Raw genomic sequence first — 17,851 nt, 5'->3', positions numbered from 1 at the left:
CTGAAAAAGAATGTGGATCATACCGGCCGATCTCTTTACTTAATTCTGATGTTAAAATCTTTGCTAAAATCCTTGCCAATCGCCTAGCTCCTATCATGCCAGATATTGTTAACCTTCAACAACATGGTTTTGTAACAGGCAGAGATACCACTACGCATGTGAACACATCAATTACAGCTTTTGACGTAGCAGAAGTTACCCACACCCCGCTCGGTATATTATGTTAGATGCGGAAAAAGCATTTGACCGAGTGGGGTGGGATTATCTGTGGGCGGTACTAAAGAAATTGGGAGTATCTGGGTCCTACTTAGATTGGGTAAGGTCACTGTACGATGAACCACTGGCTATGATTAGCTATGGAGGTAAAGACTCAGTCAACTTCAAGATTGCAAGAGGTACAAGACAAGGTTGCCCCCTCTCCCCATTACGTTTTGCTCTTTCTCTAGAACCTTTTTTAAATGCACTAAATGAGCAAATCAATATTATCCCAGTTAATCATGGGGGCTTAGCTCTTAAACTAACTGCTTTTGCTGACGACATCGCAATATATACAACAGATATCAATAAAGCTATGCCAGAAATTATTAATGAAGCACAAAATTATGGTAAAATCTCCGGATATAAATTGAATGTGAGCAAAACTCAAATTATAGTCAACTATACCCCGGATACATACATCTATGATACTTGTAGAGATGCTGTTTATTTAGGTATTAAACTAGCTGCCCAAGTGGGGAAAATTTTGGAAATGAATTACGAGTTATTTTTAAAAGAAACTACCATAAGCCTCCAAAAATGGCACAAAATCCCTCTCAGTCTATTAGGTCGACTCAATTTGATTAAGATGAAAATATTACCAAAACTACTTTATTTGTTTAGAGCCATACCATTACAACCGAATAAACTTTTCTTTAAAAGGCTAGACGGTATCTGTAGTAGCTTCTTATGGGGTTATAAAAAAACACGAAGGGCTATAAAATTCTTGGCATTGCCAATACCTAAAGGGGGACTAGCTTTCCCGGATTTTAATTTGTATTTTTTAGCTACCTTTTTTTTCCGAATAAGGAGCTTATTAAAAAACGAACCATCTTTATTTTTTCATCAATATATGTTAGGCGCTGATTCTAACCAATTCCTACTTCGCACTCACGATCCAAACTACTTTAAGCGGGTCAAATTTAAGACCGCAAAACACGCTATAAGAATTTGGGACATATTAGCAAAAGTTCATTTTATAACGCCGAACTTAGATTATGGAACAACCCAGGTCTCCCGGGTATCTTTTCGCTCGCTGGATTAGACACGAAATCAACACACTAGGTGATATATATGGAATCAATGGTTTGATAGATTTTGAAAACCTGAAAATAACAAATGGTCCAACGAATGATATGCACTTCAAATATCGTCAACTGAGAGACTTTTTCCATAACAAAATGAAAATAACGGAAGCTTTACAGTCAGATATTTTGGAGTGTATCTATTCTGATAAAACTAAATCATTAATAAAACTGGGATACCAATTATTAATTAAAGATAAATGTGAAAACACTACCAAAATTGCAGCTAAATGGTCTCGTAGACTAAATCTAGACATAAACTCAACGCAGATTGGAAATGCCTTAACACACTTAAGCGATATAGTACACTCCTCTAACCTTAGAATGCAACTATATAGGACAATAACTGAGCTGTATTACACACCACAAAGAATATCCTTATGGACGCAAGGGAATTCACTATCAGATAAATCTAAATGTGCAAAATGTAATATACATGCTGCTGGAATTGAGCACATGCTATTTTCCTGTCCCGCACTCTCTACCTATTGGAAAGGAATAACAGACCATCTAAAAATTAATCAGTTAACGATACCGGAACTTTCTCCACAGTTGGTCTTATTAGATATCCAAGAGATTAATTGTCTCAACAGGGATCTTATAACGATCCTGCTCGCATGTGCAAGATTAATTATAGCTAGGGCATGGATCTCTAAGGATTCCCCAAATGCAGCTGAGTGGCTAGCTTTGGTTAGGGAAATCAGAACCATGGAAATTACACTAGCTAAATATAGAGGCCCAAAAGCCCTTGCTAGAAAGGAAAGGATCTGGAAACAATTTTTTGAAGTACAAGAAGTGGGGAGTGCCTGCTAACTCTTTTTCTAGTGAGAAACACTCTGTTGTTTTATAACCCCTTTTTTTTTTTTTTCCCTTTTACCCTTCTTTTACCTCTTTCTTCAAACTTTTACTCCTTACTGGTAAAATATACCGATGTTAATCCTATGTTAATTTAGACTTATGGAACTTGTATATCTGTACTACTATGGTTTGTCGTATCTTGCAATAATAAAAACTATCCAAAAAAAAAAAAGAGAAGCAGAACTGTACCTACACTGCCCCTGTACATGGTTCATGTGCAGTAATGTCCTTGTCAGGTAAAAAGACACTACGGTAGTTTGACAGCTCCAGAGTGTCATACATCTGAAAGCACTGCGTAACTGCCTCTTACAAACTGCAGAGATGCCATCATACGCAGTACAATTTAGACATGATGCCTGTGTGGAAATGGTGCCTTAAAATTGTGTGACACAACTCTTATGTGCATGTCTTATAGCACTGATGTTTTGTGTGGCCCACCACTGCATTCACAGACCCATGTGTGCATGGCAGTAAAAGTGAACAGGGTCATGCAGACAACATGTCATTCACCTCCACAGTGATGTTGTTTTTCCTGTGACTGTAATGTTTTTCCCCATGTTTATGTCACGTTTCTTGATGCCTGATAATGACACATATTCACATTTGTTCACTCACAGATGCTCGTCAACCCATCACACAGGGTGACGTGGATCGATTTCGGGACCCACACGCCACTGGTGAGTATTGGCATTTAAAATTGCCATGTTGTGGTGTCATGAATGTCAGTACCGAATGGTACACGTGGTTGTTTGGCATTATGGGTGTGTACCGCATGTCACTCTGCCACAATGTGCAGATGTATTTTGGGAATACGATCTGTCTGCGAATTGGTAGTTGGATGTGGGGCAACGCATATCATTCTCAGTTGTGACTTTGCCCATCAAGAGACAGGGATACAGCTTTCAATTCCTGTGCATGATATGTAGCACCGATTCAAGCTAACTAGTCATTGTTCAAAAAATGATGCAGGCAATACACTACTTGATTTTAGCACATGGTGAGTAGCACTGCATAGTCAATAAGGCACACTTCCCTGCTATGTGTATTCTCCAATGTGCGTGCAGTGGCTGTTGCGTTGTGCACCAGGATGCAGTGCGGTTCACGCCATGTAAGCATAGACATGTTGGCACAGTGAAATCAGAAGATATGCTGCATTGCTGCTTCACAGTAATGGCAGTCTGTAGCTCATAGTGAAAAGTAGAAACGTAATATTACCCACATATTAAATGGATGTGTATATCAATTGCAGTTGCATATTAGTGCACTGCAGTGGTGTGCTCAGGCTGTGTCTGTGGTGACATACCATGCTTGTCTCTGGATTATGTGTACAGACTCCACTGTCACAAATGGTGACATCCCCCAACAAGCATTTAGTGAGAATGCTTTCACTCTGCATCATCTGATCTCACATTGATTTGGCTATGCGTGGCTCTCAAACACTCTTTGAGTAGGACTTTGGCATTGGCAATACCATAACCTCATGACCCCAGGGTGCCATTGTTATGTGTAATCCATTTTAACTGTTTGCGTTGTGAACGCACGTGTGTTGTCATCTACTAGACAGTGTGATTAGGGGTTACATGACACCCATGAGTGGAATGAAGGGTTACAAGATATCTGCCCATCGCAGGGTCAAAAAATCAGACATTGTATAGTGATGGTTGAGTGAGTTAATGCACTTAGGGCCAGATGTAGGAAGGCAAATACCGGTCGGTAACGGCCGATTTCGGCCGTTACCGACCGGTATTTGCAGATGGAGATGTAGGGGCCAGAAAAAGTGACAAATCGGTATATTTACCGATTCTGTAAATTTACAGATTCAGTAAAATACCGAATCGGTATATTTACCGAATAGGTAAATCTACATGTAGGTGGCACTGTAATCAGTGCCACAGGCCCTTACCGAATCGTTATTTACCATGGAATACTATTCCACGGTAAATAACGAATTCCTGTGTACATGCACATCTGTGCATGTACACCTGCGCCATGTGACACGCGTACATACCCTTAGGGTATGTATGTGTGCCACATGGCACACAAGCCAGAAACAGGGGTGCAACAAGGTGTCAAAGTGACACCCTGTCCCCCTTGCAAATTCTGTATTTTTACAGACTCGGTATTTACCGATTCGGTAATTGACATTGATTCCTATGGGCCTCAAGGCCCATAGGAATCAATGACAATTACCGAATCGGTAAATACCGATTCGGTAATTACAGAATCCTACAGATTCTGTAAAAAATACCGAATTTTTAACTACATCTCATTTACCAAATCTAGAATACCGAATCGGTAAAATTCGGTATTCTAGAGTCGGTAAATGAGAATTACCTACATCTAGCCCTTAGTGGTCAAGTCTGCGTTCATAGCACGACCTTGTTTCATGTGTGATGCATGATGCAACCAAAATCTATTTGTTAGTAGGGGTGTCCCAGTCTTGTTCCTGTGCATGTAGGCTGAGCTTCCAATAGCTTGACATTCACACCTGCACACAGTCACACTAGCACTCATGTAAAAGAGTGCCAGTCTTGGCACTGACGACATGAACTGTACCCAGTTGCCGGTAGACACACATGGCTGTACATGTGCATTGTACAGAAGTAGCAGCAGTGTGTCACAGGATCAGATGAGGGTGGTGCTAGCCATGGAGGGGTAATACCTCCCTACTCAAGTGAATTGTACATGTTGCACACACTCAGGATGCACAATGGTGACATGTTATGACCGTGTCATTAGCATTTTGATTTGTCTGTACATGTCCCCTGCTATGCACTGTCATGTCTCTATCTATAGCCTGTAGTGACTGAATCATGCCTTGACATTCATGTGGACAGGTCACTTTGTAAATTTACAGAGTTAGGCGTGTGTGTTGCCTTCTATGTTGTATAGGATTTTGGAAATTATTTTCATTTTGGACCGTGACATAGTGTGATTGGCTGGAAATTGACATTTACCATATTTTACAGACAACATGACTCCATCACAGGTGCATGCCCTCCAGGTGGCAAAAGAAAGGTGGCACCATGTCCGACGGGTGATGAAGGGATACCGGGACATGGCAAGGATGCACCTGTTGGAGAAGAAGGCCGGAAAGTGGTGCTCGATGCCAGAGGTTGTTGGGGTCCCTGCAAGGCGCACCACCTCCACCACTGATCCCAGTGCGGGACAGATTTCTTTTGTGCAGGCGCTGGCAACAACCGTCAAAATGCCAGTCCCCCCCCCCAACCAGCCAGGGGACAGTCCCCCCCCAACAGCCAGGTGCCTGTTCTACCCACTACCAGCCAGGGGACAGTCCCCCCCAAGCAGCCAGGTGCTGGTCCCATCCACAAGCAGCCAGATGCCAGTGCTAAGTACAACCAGCCAGGGGACAGGTCAACCCACAAGCAGCAAGTGGACACTTCCCCCCACAACCAGCGAGGAGCTTGTCCCCCCCACAACTCTGCCTCAGATGACAGAGACACTTATGTTGATGTGGAAGGAGATGTGGAGGAACAATAAGTTGGTGTGGGAGGTTTGAAGCGAGATGCTGTACTTGAACAGGCAGATTCATGAAATCCGCCAGAAGATCGAACTTCCTTGATCGTCCCCATGTTATCCCCAACTCCCCTCTTTTCCCTTCCCACAATGTTATTATGTTTTTCGATGTGTAGTTAGTATTGGTTGTATTTAGATATAGAGAGTAGTTTTAGAACAGGGATAGTTAGTTGTTTGGTGTAATATATGTATAGGATAGGTTAAGATAGTGTTGGGGATAAGATTCTTTTATCTTTGGGTGGGGGTTGATGTCTTTTTTTATTATGTGTAGCAGTGAATAGTTAGTGTTACATGTGTAGTTTAGTTTAATATATGTTTAGCTCTTTTAGATACAGTGATAGCAGTAGGGATTAGTGTTAGTGTAGGTTGTTTTAAGTTTCATTTTATAGAATAAATACTGTTGAATTAATAACTGGTTGCACTGATGTCAGGCAGGACGCAGAGTGTGAAGCTTGCTACATTGTATGCTACTCATGCCATCCGTGGAATAATCCCTGTATGTGTGACTATGGATGAGACCTGTTACTCTGCAGCTTGTATAGTGTCCAGTAAACCTTAGCTGTGGGCACAGTTAACTTGAATGGCTGACAGATTACATAGAATTGGGCACGGCCTAGTCTAGTGACATCTAATTAGTGATGCACAACATATGAAGTGTGGTGCACAGAGTTGCACAGCACAATGTTGCACATTTGAAATTTAACATAGGAACATGGCATTGTGAGTCTGTCAGAGTTGCTAGAGTTATCCATCATGGAGAGGTATGTATTCCCCAGATGACACATATGGCTTGGGAGAACTGCACATCTGATGCTCCAGGCGCAGAGGCCATCTCCATTGCACATACCTTGGCACACTTGATGCGTGGTGCCAGTGCATCAGCTTGGTGAGCCTCCCATGTTCCTGTGCATGGATGACCAATCTCATCTACATGCTTGGTGTAGGTCAGATGTGTGTTTATTGCTCACGTCACAGGTCACAACAGTGTTTGTGAATCACATGAGTAATGTGGTAGTGATAATGCTTTTGGAATTGGGGTCATTCACAGATGCCATTTTTTGATTAGCACTGGTAGGTAGACTGACGAAAATTGTACACTCTTCCTTTAGTGACACTCTTAATCAGTTAAGTGATGCCATAGTCAGTGATGAAGTTTTCTTGCAGACACACTGTTCTGCATCACCAAGTGGTGACATGTTGCATTGCTCCCTGTACCAAAAGTGTCATTGCCACTCATCCAGGCTATTTTTTTGCTATTTCCTCACAGTGATGACAGACTAGATTTATTGCAACAGATACACACTAGATGTTAAATGCAGTACTACAGACATCCATGGTCACATTGGCCAATATGCAGTCATGAGAGGGCTCTGTATTTTTTGGCATTGTTCGTGCACAGGTATGGACAGTATGACAGTTAGCAAATGTGCTACAGTCACTATTGAGGAGTCAATTGTAGGGCTGCAGACTTTGTAGTACAATCTATGTATGCTGCACATGTGACCTTAGCTCACCTCACATATGTGAATCTGCGCTGCAACATCTAGTGATGTGATATGCAATGCACAACGTCAGAAATAGTCTTGTCCGCCACATCCAGCGTAAGGAGATTTGTTAGTCGAATATGGTTTCTAATCCTTCTGTGGGACACTACTTGTGTACTGCGACTGACTTGTACATGCTGTCAAACATGCATTTATCAACAATGGGCGTGGGTCAGACTTGGTACATAGCTAGCTTGTTATATCTGCTAAATATGAACACAGCATCTTAGCCCGTGTACTGTTGTTTTCACCCCTGTGCACCTTATCCACTGTCTGACTCCAGGAGTTTTTTTGGATAATTTTTACAGATGTATAATCATTTTGAGCACTTGCCCCGGTCACCTTGAAATGATAGTGTACCTCATGTTCTATTTTTGGCCATGTGTTGTTTATATCTTTCTTCTGCTCATCTCCACCCTCACTTCCCCCTGTAGCATCCCCTGCGTCCACACCTCCACGCAAGGGAAATTGACCCGCTTGCCCTTCACAGATGGTCCTCCCTCCAACGTCCCCTTCCAATGGCAGACACTGTGTATCCACATTGCAGGGACACCAACGGCGCTCATGATGCTGGCCTGTATGTGCCCATCTCCACCTGGACCCTGCACAGCACAAGCACGCCTGCCACACACAGATTCCACATAATACAATGCCACTACAATGGCAGCAGCCTCCACGCACTCAACATGGGAAACAAAACACCAGAACACACGGAAGGACCCTCCTCACATTTGATCTGCAGCTCATTCAGCTTCCGTTCCACTGATCCACCAACCATGATGTGAACTAGGCCTGGGCAAAGCACTACACTAGGCTCGTGTAGTTTGCGAAGTTTGCGCAACTTTGCACTACGCGAACTGAACACACGTAGTGTAGCGTAGCATAGTGCAGCAGTCATTTTTTGCTTGCTCGCGGTCCTCAACGTCAAGTTGGCGACCGTGAGCAAGCAAATTGACATCCTCGTGAGACTTTTTCCGTGTTCGCAATCAGCAACATCGAGTTTCCGATTGCGAGCATGGAAAATAAACCTCCCGGCAAGATTCTCAACGCGGGGAGGTCAGGTTTCTTATTGTGAGTGGTGCAAATACTCGCGACCACTCGCGATAAGAGACTACCAGTCCGCATTGAGAAAGCTGCAGCTCGAGTAAAAATCTACTTGAGCGGCAGAAAACTACAGCTCACACTGTGCAAGGTGCCATTTTCAAAGATTGCACGTGCCAGATGCTTGTCTGCACTGTGCAGTAATTGAAGTGACATATTGCACAGTGCGGACATGCTACTACGCAGTTGGCGTAGTGCTACGCGTAGCTCGCGTAGTGCGTAGTGTACTTTGCGTAGCTATGTTTAGCGCTACTTCACTAACTATGCCCACCCCTAATGTGAACCCACCTTCCTCAGACCCATTCTTCTCAACACACACTCTGCCCACAAACACGCCCCTGTACTCTGGGACCAAATTTTCACTACATCACCAGATGTTGCCTTCCTGACGGAGACCTGCCTGTACCCTTCCACAGCACACATCATCGTCATTGACATCCTGGACAGCAACAAGTGCATCTGCAGGGACCACGACAACGGAGTAGGAGTACGAAATGCCATCCCCCACATTAGCAGTCTCAGAGTCTCAAAGATCAGCAACAACCTCATCAGCAAGGAAGTACACCTGTACTTCATGATCCACACCTATCACAACACACCCCTCAGAGTGACAATCGTGTACAGACCCCCCAACCCCGATTACAGTTCAGCTACTACATTGCCTACTTCATCAGTACACATGCCCTTGCCTGCACAGACTACATCCTTCTCTGGGACCTAAAGTTCCACCTCGGTAAGGACACCACCACCACCTCCGCAGCCCAGATTGACAGCCTCGCAAAAGTCTGACTCAGGATACTACTCACAACACCCACACACTCTGTCTGCAAAATGCTTGAGCACATCTTATACGCTTCGTCACATGTCTCCTTCAAACACACCACCCAACTCCACTGGACTGCCCTTGTATGCATCCACTTCACCACCCGGCACCCCACCACACACCAACACACACACCAGATCCCCCACCAGTGCTGGGGCACAGTCACCATAGACTAGATAACCACCACACTTGCCTGTGACCCAAACATCTACCACACCAAACCACACCCCACTACACACAACCTCAGACAATGGCTCAATGACTGTGCCAACCAACTGTCCACAAACACAATAGCTTCACACAGACACACCAGCAAGTGAGCCTTCATGTTCATTGAGGAACTCCAGGACAAACGTGCCAATTGCCAGATGAGGAATGTCACCATGTACAGACAATGAACAGCTACGCAGCACCCAAGAACAACACCGGCAGACACCATCACCTCATTTGATCCTCAAGAGGTCCTCATTAGACTACACCTAGGCAACTACAACAACAAAAGTGCCATCATCGACAACAACAATGAGATCAGGGCCCTGCAGGTCAACATAGACAACGCATCACTGATCCTCCTGGACCCGTCATGTGGCTTCAACACTGTCTGCCACCAGACACAACGCACAAGGCTCCACAACGTAAAGTTGCTAAACAGAATTCTGGAGCAGAACACCTCCTTCCACTCTGGCATGACCCAGTGCTTCCGCATCCCCCTTTCAGCTCTGGATCCACCACAATCATGTGTGGCGTACACATGACTCATCCCTCAGCACAACATAGTTCAACATGTACATGTCACTGCTTGGCCACGTTGCCTGACAACACGACCTTTACATCATCTCCTACAACGAAGACAGCCAGCTGATCCTCTCCCTCACCAAGGACCCCCTCACCGCCACAGCAAACCTCCATGTAGGAATGGTAAGCGTCACTGAGTGGATGTAGTACTGGAAACTAGACAGGAACTTTGACAAGACAGGAGTCATCTTCCTGCGCACCACATTCTCAGCTAGTGACAACTCCTGGTGAACCACTGCACTGGTAACAGGTCCAACAACACCCATCCACGCACATTACCTAAGCTTCTTCATCTAATCTACTGTCTCCGTGACAATGCATGTAAAAGGCCATCTGCTCCTCCAGCTTCAACAACCTCCACAGGATGTACAGGTGAATCCCCACCATAACAAGGATTAAGGTCTCCCAGGTCCCGCAGCAGCAGCAGGTTGGCAATAGATAAGGCCCTCTCTGCAGTCCCCTCAACCAAACTCCTGAACCAACTCGTACACACTTGAAAGGCCTCTGCACGCACGAACAACAACATTCCGCGCAGCAGCCACATCAGTTCCCACCTGTGAGGCCAGCACTGGCTCACTGTCAACAAGAGGGTCACAATCAAGCTCCTCACATACGCATACAAGGCACTCCACGACACAGGCCCAGCATAGCTCTAACAACCACTCAGCTTCTACCTCACATACATGCCATCTCTGCTACGCCAAGCTCACCCTTGTAACACTTCCCCGCATTCAGTGAGCGACCTCCAGGGTTGAAAATTCTTCCTCCTCACCACCCAGACCTGGGCACTCTCCCCATCCTCCTGCAGCACACCCAGGAAATGCAAACCTTCAGGTGACTCTGCAAGACGTGGCTTTTCATGCAGTAGCAGCATCCCCTCCCCAGCGCATTGAGACACTCACAGCTGAGTGGTGTGCTTTATGGTTGTGCAGCTTGATAACTTGAGATATATAATTGGCTCCTGCGTGGTCATCTCACTGCCTATTCGTGTCAGATGACACAGGTATATTGGTTCTATTTCACTTGGTGGACCTTCTTGTGGATTCACAGTCCCTTTCTTATTGCCTTAGTTGAATACTTTCTTGGTCATGTAAACACCCATCTGTGTGTATTACGTGAACTCATTTACAATACAAGGCTGAGACTGCACCAGTGCTGGCCCATATAACACATGATTTGATGGATGTTGGAATGGCAGACATATCCATTGTGAGTGCCAGAGCCAAGGGAAGTGGCGGAGTTTGCTGTGCCATTGTCAATGAAAAGTAGATTTTCTGCAAGTCCATGTATGTGTCCCAGGTGAATTTTTGTGGACGTTGCAAGACAGTGAAATAGGGTCGTCAGTGGAATGAGGTTAAACAAAATACTAAGGTAAGACAGGCCTTTGTACATCACTGTCGGCAATTTGTTGTTGATAGGCCCCCAAATGAGCCTAGGGTCACATCAGACACTGGATTTTGGATGCAAATCTAAGGGGATTCCATCACGCCTCTTGCCACCACTTTACGTGCATTTAGGTGTTGTCTTAATTTTAGATTTTGAAAATCACCACACACATTTGATTTGTGTTCACACAGACACATGCAACTCTGACAGCACATTGTGGATGCACTGTGTATGTTGATGTTCATGTGCACAATTAGGCATGCCACCTCGGACATTGGCACACAGGTGACATTGGGCACATGTGCTTGAGTAGTCTGCAGGCAAGTGTGTATGTGTCAGGCTGGCACAAGCTTGGACACTACTCAGACACATGTGGGCAACGCTGCAGGTGTGCCGACGCTGGGGGAGGCATGCCTGATTTTGCGCAGGGGCATAGACATTTCCTGCACATCCAAAATGTGGCATCCGAGTGACATGTGTAGTTGTGCAGTCAATTTGTATGTGCATGGTGATGTGGCAAGGGGGCCATTTGGTTATTTTTCCACATGTCACGTTGTTGTGCCACTGTGTGTTTTGCAGATGCGCATGTGGGGTGCTCTGGCATTGTGATTGCACTATGTTTGCCTAGCTTTTCGGTGCACATTTAATGTTCAGTCGGGCTGCCACAATGGGCCATGATATGAAATGTGTCACCAACATGGTAGTACATTTTTAGAAGGGTGATGCTGCTTCAGCGACACAACGGTGCTTGCTGATATGCACTATTGGATTCAAATGGCAAAAAAGCTTCTGGTGTGCACCTGGCCTACTATTTACATTCAATTAATCATATTGGCATGCCCCTCATCAGTGCTTTGTGAGCTGCTTCCTTCCGCTAATGCATTGATTACACTGGCGTCATTCCTGTTACTATGGCCCTGTGTGTTGTGTGAGTTGCTGTTTGTGAATGGTGATATGTCCCTATGCCAGCATGCACAGGGGTATCCAGGACATGTTGGACAGTACATGAGGGTATGCAATACAATTACTTTCATAGTACATGGGGTGCCACTGTGCCCATCCACCCCATTCCCCGTCCCTGGTTGATGCTCACCCTGGTGTTGTTGTGGGCGTTCTAACTCAGCACTATCCTGGCCTGCGACTCCAAAAACAGTCTCCTTGCTGATGACTAGGGACACCTGCTCCTCCAGATCATCCAGCTCCTCCTGTGGAGCTGGTCCGCCGCCTGCGGTCTCCTCACTGCCTTAAGGTTGGCTCCCAGTTTCTTCTTTGTCTTGCTCTTGGTATCATGCCACCACTTCTTGCACTCATCCACTGTCCTTCTTCTCTCCCCCACAGCATTGACTTTGGTCATGATGTCCTGCCATATCTCCTTTTTCCTTGCCAAGGTGACGGTGGAACTCAGGAAGAGTTCCTGCTGGTGTTGCGTCACCTCTTCAACCAGTACCTGGTTCTCCATCGGACTGAACTTGGGGTTCCTCTTCCTCTTGGCCTTTCCCTGGGTTTCTGCCTGGCCTTCCAGGGTGTTGTTTCTGCCCTCTGTACTTGTCCCTGGTTGCTCACCATCATCTACAAGGTTCTCCATTGTGCTAGGTAATTTTTTCGGCTTTGCGGGCGTGTTCAGGTCACTAACACGCAAAATGAAAGCCTGGGGCCTATTGGCTTGCGATATTTATCGCTGATTGGCCCAATGACATTTTTTCTCATGCTAGCGTGCGTCGCTTTAGCCACGTCACGCTAAATCAATCGCCTCCTCTTTTCACCTGGAATGGAAAATATCGTCGGCTACGACATATTGATAATACGTCGCTACAGCGGCGATAGATTCTGGCGATGCGCAGCGATAAAAAAACTCGCGCTAAACGAGGTTTGCGATAAATATTGCCTCTTGTTGATAATATCCCCCCAGTGTAAGGCTTGGCAGTCTTCTTGTCAGAACTAGTTTTGCCTAGTTGTGGTTTATTCGGTCTGGTTCCCAAATTATTGCGTCCTTTAGATGAATATACTTCATCAATAATCATAGGTAGCTTGTGTTCCTGGTTGAACAGTGTAATATGTGCAAGCCATTGGTGTATAGCCAGAGAAGCTGCTTCACCTTTAATGTTACAAAAGGGGGTGGTAATGTTAGCAATAACAGAATACAGGAGGTAGCCCATAAACCCTAAGGAGACCAGGGCAATTATCTGTACCAAACAAAAATTTCTCAAGGGTCTTATTCACAGGTCAATTATAGGTGGCATAACCAATTGTGACGTATTAAAACCAGGGAGACATTTTCATGTAAATGTAAAGTATATTTCAATTGACAAGCATGTTGGACATATTAAACTTCATATGTAAAAACACATGAGTCAGTAACACTGTGTTACATTAAATGACATGTAACCAACAAAATACTGTGCACAAGTGCTTATGAAGTATAGTGACGGCGAAGTGACACATGACATGGTATATACAGCGAGGGCAGTGGGCGCAACAAGAGACAAGTGAGATAAAAACACATGTTTACATATTTAGGATACCGCGAGGTTTACATATTTAGGATACCGCGATAATTAATGGTACATGAATACAAATTTCAGATGAATAGGGTATCCGTGAATAGGGGCGCCAAGAGTTCCGCATTGGAAGTCAATGGCATTTCGGCCTGCAGAAGAGTTAGGCCGTCTTCAGGTTACGTTTTATTTAGAATGCAGTGCTGGCGATAGAAGGATATACATATAGAGTTTCAGAAGTGTTCTGAGTATATATTGTCTGAGGTCCAGTACCTATACCCATTTTAGCCTTTTAAGTAGGGACACTTCAAAGAAAAGTCTTTGCCCTGGCTCCAGACACACTACGGGGGGATGCAGCTCTTTGTGTGAGCGCAGGCACAGCCCTATTCAGGTGCAAGTGTCAGCTCCTCCCTCTTACTCTAGCTCAGGAAGACACATCAGCCTGGTGATGGGCAGTCAGGATATGCAGCACACACCTGAGCTCCCTTTGTGTGTGACTGTCTAGAAGGAATGCACAAAGCCCTGCTGTCACCCAAGCCAGACATGATTCCAGAGACAGGCAGTGGCACAGACTGGTTAAAGTAAGGTAATGCCAACTTTCCAAGTGTGGCATGTTCAGGTCTGCAATAAAAAAAAAAAAAAAAACTTTACTAGTAGATGTGTTTTAAAATTGTGAGTTCAGCGACACCAAACTTACTCTTCCTATATTTTCACAATTGGAAGTTACACTTGTAAAGTGTTACAAGGCAGCTTCAATACTAACCTATGGGAGAGATAGTCCTTGCTGTAGTGAAAAATGAGTTAAGCAGTTTTTCCCTACCAGGACATGTAAATCTCAAAAGTACAAATATTACCTTTTAAATGTGTTGCAGCCTGCACATGGGGCTGACCAGGGCCTACCCTAGAGGTGACCTATATATAATAGAAGGAAAGATCTGGGCCTGGCAAGCAGGTAAATGTGCCAGGTAGAAATGGCAGTTTAAAATTGCATCATGTAAATACGGGTTGCACACCATTTTTAGTTTGCATTAAATTCCTCCATTTTTCTCAAAGCCGATTTGTGCGTGCTCACTGGCGACGTGCTTAGCCCAAACTGCACCTTTACAACTACTCAACATCTTGATTGGTGCGACTTTTCACCTCAAAAACCAATGGCACTGCCAATGATGCATTTGCTATATTTCTTTTTCCTATTTATTCCTCCTTTTTTGCTCCAGTTTATTTCATTTATTTTCCACTCTTCTGTTCTTGAAACTCTTCGAATCTACATGCAAGGAAAAGCAATTTCCCAAGTTTCTCATGTTAAAAATGGGCCATCCGAACCTCTTATTTGAAACACGTACAAGCGCTGGATTCATCAGAGCAGTTTATTAAAACCCAATGCATTTCGGGCCTGAAAGTCCCTTCGTCAGGGGAAACTGAAAAATGACAATTAAATGAACATTATAATCCATCCATTGCTATATGCAAAATCACATTCCAATTATATATATCATATACGTTGCTCTTCTCTACTTCATAATTAACACTCATGTAATTCAAAAATATTATTAATGATACACTTATCAATACCCCCTAATGCTCGGTCTCTTGGCGTATTTTTATGCAGCTCAATTTACCTCAAACATTGTCTTTAAAATTGCACACACGGACTTTGCACTGGCAGGCATGAGACATGTTTTACAGGGCTACTCATGTGGGTGGCACAATCAGTGCTGCAGGCCCAATAGTAGTATTTCATTTACAGGCCCTGGGCACATGTACTGCACTGTACTATAGACGTATCAGTAAATCAAATATGCCAATCGTGGAGAAACCAACTGCCATTACATTTTATATACAGAGCACATGCACTGTAGCCCTAGTCAGCAGTAAAAAAGTACACAGAGTCCTAAAGCCAGCAAAAATGAAGTTCATTATATAGTCAAAACAAGAGGTCAGAAGGCAAAACGTCATGGGGAAACCACGCCAAAAGATACCAGGTCTAACACACAGCCAGGGCTGGAGGATTAGGGCTTTTCAATAACACTGCATTGAGAATGGAAAAGGTTTGATGGTATTCATACATAATGAATACCATGGAACAATCTTCGTCTACTGTTAACTGAATAATTTATACTGAAATCAATTTTTCTTACGATACACTGAACAGAAGACAGAAAGTTCACTTCCCTTTTACATAGTTAACTCTTCCTCATATCAATGACTAGAATGTTTTTAATCAATTTCTCAACTGGCTTTAAATATTAGTGTGCCAATATGTACTGAGACATTATTGAGAGCACGAAGAAAGTGACAATACGGCATTTATTTTGTTAGTCCTGTTGAGAATGAGAACAGCTCTGAATTTTATCATTTTAAAAGCAGACTTTCAACCGTGCTATTTTTGAAGTTGCTGATAGACCTATTTCTAAGCGTTCCCAGGTTTGGCACATATGGTGACAGGGCACCAGTCAAAAGTCACTTTGTATCCTTAAGATACAGTCCGACCACTTTTCATTTCCATGTATTGTTTTCATTGCAGGATTCAACCGAGGTGCAGTGCAACCAATCATTACTGAGGAAAAAAAGAGACTTTCTCGAAGACATTACCCTTTCAATCCTGTTAAGACTATTGGTAACATCTCAAGCTCCACTACATATTTTCCGAACTGACCTAATTGGTGTGATGCAGGAGATTCATGCCTGTATTCAATTTACGTTAGTTACCCTTATTACTTTTAAGACTGTAATCAATGTTAACAGTAAGAAACTGGAAACATGTTGCACACCCCTAGCTAGCCAATGAGAAACAATAAATTAGAGTTTTAGGGCTTGATTCTCAAATTGTTTTGTATGACTGTCTGTAATTGATTTACACATTACTTGCTCCTGAATTTCCAGACCTAAGTCATACTGAATAATGGAAATAAACGAAAGTGATTTGGGCTTTTAAGGGAGACATGAAACTGGAACTTCAATGGTCATGATAGAATATCCTATATTAGGCAATGTGCACAATCCCGCAGGCATAAAGCATTGAGGGGCTTATTACCAACAACTAGAGATATTTATCGCTAAATGGGCTTAGCAAGTTTTTTTTATCGCCAAGCATAGCCGGATATTATCGCAGAGATAACATGCTATTAGCAACGTTTATCTCTAAAGCGATAAAATATCCTGCGATAGCGGCGAAATGAGTGAATATCGCTGAGAATACAGCGATATTCATGCATTAACGCCAATAGGGTCCTAGCCATAATATCCACCTCCGATTGGATATAATGGCTAAGAACTGGTCGGAGCAGGCGTTAGCTTTTGGAGATATTTGCGCTTAGCGCGAATATTTCCATTGCTCCGCCTGCGTTGATAATAGGCGATAGCGATGTTAGCGACTGTTTTTAGTCGCCAACAGGTTGGGTACGCCCACTTTGCATGTCATTAGTGATAAATATCGCTGACATGGAAAGCGGGCCCCAAACCGCTCGCTATCGCCTCAAAGCTGTCGCTAACATCAGTTAGCGACAGCTTGCTAATAGGGTGATATAATTATCGCCGCTTAGCGTCTGCAAACGGCCGCTAAAGTGGCGATAATCTAATATCGCCAGGCTTGGTAATATGCTCCGTAGTGTATATAGAAAATCCTTGTCACCTTTGATGAGTTGTGACAGCCAGAGAGTCTGACTTCAGATATATTCCACCGAAAGCGCCAATGTGTTCCTTCTGAAACCCCATCCCTTCCTCTCCAACATATGCATCTGTTCACATGGGTATAAATCTTCATAACATCTTATTGAGTTCAAGTTCTGATTACATTTCCCCTCTGTTTAGTCCTTCAAGAGTAGAGAATCCCAACTTTATTTTCTAACAATTCTTGGCACCGGTAACACATACTAAATAACGTATTCAGCCACTACTGTACCATATCCCACTGATGTGTTTAAACAACTGATGGATTCCACTCTTTTCCCTCTCCAGCTCAAATTGAAATGT

The sequence above is a fragment of the Lissotriton helveticus genome, chromosome 3_1, assembly GCF_964261635.1.
Source record: "Lissotriton helveticus chromosome 3_1, aLisHel1.1, whole genome shotgun sequence".
Taxonomy (NCBI): Eukaryota; Metazoa; Chordata; class Amphibia; order Caudata; family Salamandridae; genus Lissotriton; species Lissotriton helveticus.
This window is presented reverse-complemented; position numbering follows the sequence as displayed.